Here is an 8,422-nt window from a genome sequence, read left to right on the forward strand (position 1 = left end):
GTGGGGGGCCCGGCCCTGGGTGTCTGGACCTTGTCTTCTCTGGGTGGCTACTGTCAGCATCCTGTGCAGATGCTGGTTTACCCCTCTCCTGGGTCACCTGGGATGCCATCCCGGCCCCGTCTGGCCACTGTGACCAGCCTCCTCTGTGGCTGGGTCCTCTTCCCACAGTCCCCAGCGCTGGCCTGGCCTAGTGGGCTGGAGACTGCTGGGTGCAGACCCCAAGAATAGACTGTCACGGTCTTTCCAGAATGTCCTTTTTCTGTCCCCTCCAGTTACTTCCCAGAGGAGCCCAGAGCCAGGGCCGAGGCCCACCCCAGCCCTGAGGCTTCAGGGAGCCACTGTGAATGATCTGTCCCTGGGTGCGGCTGTGTCCCGTCCCCCTTGCCCTGGGGACCAGATTGTCAGAGGCTCAGGGAGTTTTAAGCTATTAATTCTCTTTTCTTGTATGCTTCTGATGCCTTGGTTTAATTTTTTTTTTAAAGAGATAATCACCTAATTTCTTGGTTCTGCCTCGCGGACCACCATGCGAGAAGAGAATCCTGGAATCCCACTGACCTCAGAGGGCCTCTGCTCCACACCTCCTAAAGCAGCCCTGAGGCTGGGATCTTAAGCCTTTATAGTTCCCCTCCAGTGATGGGAGCCTCACCGAGGACAACTGTAGTTGTCAAAAAATTCTTCTTAGATTGAATCAAAACCCTACTCGCTGGGATTTCAGTTTATGGACACTAGTTTTATCCTTTGGGACCATGAATTAAATCTAATTCCTAGCCTAAGCGTGGTAGCTCACACCTGTAATCTCAGCACTTTGGGAGGCCAATGTGGGAAGATTGCTTGAGGCCAGGAGTTTGAGATCAACCTGGGCAATGTAGCAAGACCCCATCTCTACAAAAGTAAAAATTAGCTGGGCATGGTGGTGCATGCCTGTAGTCCCAGCTACTCAAGAAGCTGAGGCAGGAGGATCTATTGAGTGCAGGAGTTCAAGGCTACAGTGAACAGTGATTGTGCCACTGCATTGAAGCCTGGGCGACAGAACAAGATCTTGTCTTTCCCTTCCCCACAAAATCGAATTCCTTTTTCTCGTGATGCCTTTTACATACAACAACAAAAAGAATTGCCTTTCAAGGAGCACCTGCTGTGTGCCAGGTACTTTTCACACATCATCTCCAGTCCCCACAATGACCGTGCCCCATGGGTACCAGTGACGTTGTTGGACACAGGCTGGTGCCTCCCACACCCCTTCCCTCCGCCCTACCCAGCAGCCCCTATATGGTTCCAGGGAAGATGAGGCCATCTCCTGGCTCCAAGGGGTGCAGCAAGTGACCTAGGCCAAGCCAATCAGCACTGTTCTTCCCAGTCTGCAGTGATTGGCTCAGAGTTGGGCACATGACCTTGGTTGGTCCAATCAGAGAGACTCTCAGAACTTTTGCAGAACCAAGCTTCTTTGTATAGGAACTTGCAAGGCCCTAGACCGAAGAGCTGGGGGCAGTTCTTGTGGGATCACAAGGCGAGTCAGCCTCAGGGGAAAGCTGAACCTTACAGAAGGCAAAGAGGAAGGATGGAAAAACTCAGCCTTTAAAACTCTTTGTGAACTATTGGATCTCACCTGACGGCAGCCCTGCCTCTGAAACCCTCCATTTCATGAGTCGGTTAATATCCCTTATTGCTTAAGTTAACTTGAGTTGGATTTTCTGTCCTCTGCAACCCAAAGCATCCCTGTACTACTGTAAAGGAAACTGAAGCTCAGAGACGCTGATTAACTTGCCCAGGGTCACCCAGCTCTTAAGTGAGCGAGCTAGGATTTGGGCTCAAGGGGGGATTTGGGAGGGGTTACAGCAATTGTGTTCTCCTCACGTCATCTCTTCTTTGGTCTGAAGGTCCTCGGTGCTCTTAGGACCTGATTTTGGCCACCATCCTGGTCCTTTCCTTTGGACGCTCTGATTCGCAAGCCTCTCTCTTTGACCACTTTTCGAGCTTTCCTCTCTTTGGTCCCTGTCATCCTCCCCAAATCCACAGTCTCTGGCCGCCTGAGTCATGTCACCTAAACCTGACACAGTCAGGAGCCCTCCTGCCTCAGGAACCTTCTGAGGCTCCCCAGTGCCTGGGCAGTAAGTCCTTATTAACGCTGTTGGTACATTCTTGGAAACTGTGACTTTAGATAAAAAGACAAGGCATATAATGAAACCAATATTTTGTTCTCATCCGTATTATAATATATTATAATGAAACAACGTTATTTGAGGACCTGCTTTACGTTCTTTTGCTTAAAGTCGCAGTTTCCAAAAACCTATCCACGACAGCATTAAGTGAGGACTTCCTGGACAGTCATGCCTGACCTCCTTTGTGTGTGGAAAGCCTCACAAAATCTGAATCTTGCTCATCTTCCCAGCCTCATCTCCCAGTGGCCCCACTGGACCCCTGGCTGTCCCCAAACATGGTTCCTGATTTCACACCTTTGCTCAAGGTGTTCCTTCTTGATCGTCCTATGGGAAGCTTGTATTTATCCTTCAGGGCCCAGGTCAAATGCCTCCTCCCACGGGAAGCCTTTCCTGCCTCGGGGCAGAGGGGATTCTCTGCTCCCATAGCCTCTTGAGCTTCATACCTGTTGGTCCTAACGCTTGGGACCTGGCTGCTGTCTTTCTGGTCTGGGACTTCCTGCAAGAGAGGGTCAGCTGTGTTCTCTGTGCAGCTCTTTTCTCACCTGTTGTGGTCACCTACAGCCCATTGCTGCTTGAAGCCTTGAGCACTTGTTGGCTGGGCAAGGCAATCCCTGGAGCCATTTGCAGGGCTGGCACTGACCTGGTGGGAGTGTCCTTTGTGGGGAGTTGGCTGCAATCGGGCGGCCTGGCTCCAGGCCAGGTGAAATGGGCCGGAATTTCCTCCAGTGGCTGGGGCTGCAGAGGGGGAAGGAAAGGGTGACAAGGGGAAGGCAGAGGCTGGAGCTGAGCCTCATAGGTAAGGAGGAAGGTGTGGTTGGGTCTCACAGGTGGCATCTCCATCACTCAGACCAGAAACCTGAGTCATCTTTGACTCTGTTTTTCTCCCATTCCACTCCTTATGGTAAGGACCTCCTCTTGGCCAAGGGGACCAGAGAAACCTTAAAAACAGAGTTCTAGGTCATTAGGAGACGGGAAGTCAGATATGCCTCGTTACATCCCTTCCATTTTGGGGTTTAGGCACAACTAACCAGCATTCATGGTAAAATCGAGATCATAACACAGACATAATAGGCTCTTGGTGGCAATAAGATACCAAGTTATAAGCAAGGCTGAAAGCCATGGCAAGGAAGGGTTAAGTCAATCTGCAGGCCATTGATCTTGCTAAACAGGCCATAGTGTGACTGACTCTGATACAGCATCCTTATTTTTTTATTTTTTGGGATGGAGTCTTGCTCTGTCACCCAGGCTGGAGTGCAGTGGCATGATCTCAGCTCACTGCAACCTCCGCCTCCCAGGTTCAAACAATTATCCTGCCTCAGCCTCTGGAGTAACTGGGACTACAGGCACCCACCACCACGCATGGCTAAATTTTTGCGTTTTTTGTAGAGACAGGGTTTCACCATGTTGGCCAGGCTGGTTTTGAACTCTTGACCTCAAGTGATCTGCTCACCTTGGCCTCCCAAAATGCCAGGATTGCAGGTGTGAACCATCGCGCCTGGCCTACAGCATCCTTATCTTAACTTAAACATTCCTTTTTGCTAACTCAAACTTTTTAGACAAAGTTTTCTTCCTTTCACCAGTTGTGGATTACAGAATCTCTGAATCCATCTATGACTTGTAAGCCCCCACTTCAAGATATTGTCTTTTTGGACCAAATCAATGTATCCCTTCCATGGATTGATTTATCTCTTTGCTTGTAACCCCGGCATCCCTGAAATGTATAAAACCAAACTGTAATCCGACCGCCTTGGGCACACTTTCTCAGGACTCCTTGTGACTGTGTGTCCCCAGACTGTGGTCATTCATATTGGCTCAGAATACACCTCTTTAAGATATTTGACAGAGTTTGGTTTTTCCGTTAACATTGTCAGCAAAACTATCTGCTCTACCTTCAAAATATACCCCAAACATAGGTAAGCCCAGATTCCAGCAACAGCCTCCTAATTGCCCTCTCTGCCTCTATCCTTGCCCTCCAAGTCAGGAGTGGTCCTTTAAAACTCTGAATTGGTTCATGTTCCTTCTTTACTCCATACCTTCCAGAGCTCCCCAGCTCACTGGACAGAAGATCCAAAGTCCTGATGTGTGTGTCAGACCCACAGGCTCCGCTCTACCTCTGTGACCTTTCTGCAGCCTCCTCTTGCCTCCTACACCCCTCTGCAGCCACACTGGCCTCCTCACCGTCCCCTGAACATGCCATGATTTCTGCCCCAGGGCTTTTGCACTGGCTGTTCTCTCTTCCTGAAATGCTCTTCTCCATTTAGGCACGTGGCTCGCTCCCTCATTTATTTCTCTTCCTTCTTAACTCTTTTCCTTAATACTTACCACTGTCTAACTCATTATATGGTTCACTTCTTTGTCTTTATCTCTCCCAATATACTGTAAACTCCATGAAGGCAGCAAATTTTGTCCATTTTGTTTGCAGATGTGTCTGAAGAACCTAGAAAAGCACTTGGCACAGAATGATGCTCAGTAGGTGCTGTTTGAAACAAAGAAAGAAAGAATGAGTGAATGAATGAGTGAAACAGAACTTTAATGGATCATGAGGTCGGAAGCCAAGAGAACTTGCAGCAGGCCAGGAAATAGGGAAGGTAATGGACCGAGTGAGTCTGTGAGCAAGGAGAGGGTGTTGATGGCCAACACCTCATTCACTCATTCATTCATTTACTCACTCATTCACTTATTCATTCACTTAGCACATGGCTATTGAGCACTACTAAGGGTCAGGCCCTGTGTGGCACCGAGGGTACACACCCAGGAGCATAGTCCCCGTTCCCAAGCAGCTCACATTCTAGTGGAGGACTCAGGACACCAGGCAGATGCTCACAACACCATGCGATCCTCTGTGATGGGGTGGCTCATGGTGCCACAGAGACACCCAGAAAAGGGCTTCTTGCCTTGGGAGGTGGAGGAAGGCTCCCTGAGCATTCAGGCGTCAAGTAGAGACCTGAAGAACGAATCACTGTGAGCCAAGCAAGGGAGGTGTTACCAGGGGTGCACCAGACAGAGGAGCAGGCTGGGCAAGGACCCAGGGCAGGGAGACTGGGAAGGTCAGAAAAAGAGTGGGGGCTAGTGGAGCTGGAGCTGGAGAGAAAGTGGGTGAGCTGGGGGAGGGGAAGACAGGGAGACAGGGAGAGGCAGGCAGGGGCAAATAGAGGGAAAGAGAGTGGGGAGACAGAGAGGAGAGAGGGAGGGAGTTGGAGGGGGAGGCAGAAAAGGGAGAGAGGGGTATAGAAGGGAAAAGGGAGAGAACAGAGGAAAAAAAGAGAGGGAAGGAGAGGGGGAGAGAGAGAGGAGAGAGGAGGAGAGAGATGAGAGAGAAGAAGGGAAGGAGGACAAAGAAGAGAGAGAAAAGGGAAAGAGAGTGCATTAGTCTGTTTTCATGCTGCTATAAGGACATACCTGAGACTGGGTAATTTATAAAGAAAAGAGGTTTAATAGACTCACAGTTCCATAAAGGAGGGGAAGCCTCACAATCATGGTGGAAGGTGAAGGAGGAGCAAAGGCACGTCTTACATAGTGGCAGGCAAGAGAGCCTGTGCAGGGGAACTGCCCTTTATAAAACCATCAGATCTTTTGAGACTTATTCACTATCTTGAGAACAGCATGGGGAAAACCTGCCCCTGTGATTCACTTACCTCTCACCGGGTCCTTCCCATGGCACTTGGGGATTATGGGGGCTATAATTCAAGATGAGATTTGGGTGGGGACACAGCAAAACTGTATCAGGGAGGAAGGGAGAAACTGAGAGGAAAGAAGAGAAGAAGGGAGGAAGTGGGGTAGGGAGAGAGAGAGAGACTGTTGGGCTGTACAGCTCTGGTTGGGGGCCCTCACCCATCTGTGCTGCCCTTCCCTTCTGTGCGATGGGGTATGATGCCAGCACCACCCTCCCAGGGCTGCTGGGAAGCTTGAAGCAGGGATACCTGGCATGTGCACAGGTGCTCCCCGCCTGTTAGCTGCGCTGATTCTAAGGAATTTGGACTTTCTCCTAGGGTAGAATCTTGAAGGGATTTTGGAGAGAGGAGATGGCAATGTGGGGAATGGGCTCAAGGGGTCTGAGGGAGGAGGCACAGAGACCCCTTGGAGTCTGCCACTGGGCCCAGGTGAGTGAGGATGGTGGCCTCGCACTGGCCAGTGGTGGCTGTGGTGCTGGGGCCACATTGGTGGTCTTGGTGACTGGCTGGCCGTGGGAGTGAGATGGGGTGGGCAGGTCCTGGTTTGGGCAGCAGTTAGCCGAAAAGGCTGTTGGATGGCTGTGTTTGTGCCACCCAAGAGTGAGAAGGGACACCCTGAAGTCATTCCCACCATGCTCCTGCCTCGGGGCAGGCCTAGGACCCAGCCTAGTGGCCAGTGCTGGTCTGGTTTATAAAGGTCTCTGTGAGTTTATTCTTGCATGGCTACAAAGAAATACCTGAGACTGGGTAATTTATAAAGGAAAGAGGTTTAATTGGTTCACAGTTCTGCAGGCTGAACAGGAAGCATGGCAGCTTCTGCTTCTGGGGAGCCCTCAGAAAGCTTCCAATCATGGCAGAAGGCAAAGGGGTAGCGAGGTGTCTCATAGGGTGGGAGAGGGACAAGAGAGAGAGAGTGGACAGGTGCCACACACTTTTAAATGACCAGATCTCGTGAGAACTCACTCACTATCTCGAGGACAGCACCAAGGGGATGGCACTAAATCATTCATGAGAAATCCACCCCCATGATCCAGTCACTTCCCACCAGGCCCCACTTCCAACACTGAGGATTACAATTCGACGTGAGATTTGGGCGGGGACACAGATCCAAACCATATCCGTCTCCCCGGGCAGGCCCATGAACACTGGATGGAGAAACCTGGCAGAAGCTTGTAGACACTGAGAATTTAGGACCACCTGTGCAGATGCCCATCCAGGCCCACTCCATAACCAGAAGCAACCACTCTTACTCATCCTCAGGGACAGGAGATAAGGCCCATTTTTCCTGGGCTTCAACTTTCCCACCCTGGGCTTCCCTAGGGGACCCTCAGACCCACTGCCATCTGTGGGGTGTGTGGGGTGGGCGAGAGGAGGAGGCCAGGCCACTGCCTTCCCCTTCTACAGGGAAGTGGGAAATGCGAGTTTTCCATACAATAATGGACAGGCCCATCTGCTTCCAGTTAGCAGCTCTGGGTGAGCCTAATTGGCAGATCAAACCATTTGATGTTCCATGTTAGATAAGTAGTTAGAGCAGCCCCAGTGGAGTCTGACACTTTTTGGATGGAGCCCAAGCCCTACATCCTACCACCGCGGGGCCTGGGGTGCTAATGTGAACCAGACCCTCGTGCACAGCAGCGGGAGGATATTCACAAGTGTCAAGAAGCTTTGAAGCACCTGGGCAGATGCAGCCCTGCCTTCTTCCCCCTGCGCCGCTGAGGATGGGCGCGGGGGCTACTGAAACTTAAGCTTGAACATTGAGGAGGAGTGAAGAGCCCTCGGAACATTGAGGAGGAGTGAAGAGCCCTCGGAGGGTGGCTTCCTGACACCAGCTGTGGCTGGGGACAGCCAGGAGCCCTCAGGTCCAGCCAAGGCAAAGAGAAACGGCGGTGGAGAAGTATTAAACTCAAAGTGGAAAGACCTCAGTTCTTACTTCCCATACGACGTGCTGCGGGTCACACCACATGAAAGAACTGATGCTACGTGGCTTTGGGCAAGTGACTTCGTCTCTTAGAGCCTCAGCTTTCCCATCTGTGAAATGGGGGAAAATAATCCTGCCTCACTCAAGGTGGATAGATTTGGTTTAGATCCCTGATTTGCTACTTACTGTCTTGGACAGAATTTTTTTTTTTGAGACAGGGTCTTGTTCTGTTAAGCAAGCTGAAGTGCAGTGGTATGATCATGGCTCATTGCAGTCTCAACCTTCTAGCTCAAGCGATCCTCCCACCTCAGCCTCCCAAGTAGCTGGGACTATAGGTGCACGACACCATGACTGACTAATTTTTGCATTTTTTTTTTATAGAGATGGGGTTTTGCCACATTGCCCAGGCTAGGACAGAATACTTAACCTGTCAGTTAAGCAATTCATCTGTTACTAACCTTATCTGTAAAACAGGGTTAATACTTGGGTTGTCGTGAGGATTAAGTGAGATAATACATGTCAAGTCCTCAGAACTGTGCCTGGCCCAAGCACATGCTGGATAGATGCTAGCTGTTGTATTAGTCAGTGTTTGATGGGTTGTGCTGTTGTGACAAACATCCCCTGAATCTCACTGGTTTACAGGAACAAAGATGGATTTCTCTCTTGTGTTAAATGGC

The sequence above is a fragment of the Pongo pygmaeus genome, chromosome 1, assembly GCF_028885625.2.
Source record: "Pongo pygmaeus isolate AG05252 chromosome 1, NHGRI_mPonPyg2-v2.0_pri, whole genome shotgun sequence".
Classification (NCBI taxonomy): domain Eukaryota; kingdom Metazoa; phylum Chordata; class Mammalia; order Primates; family Hominidae; genus Pongo; species Pongo pygmaeus.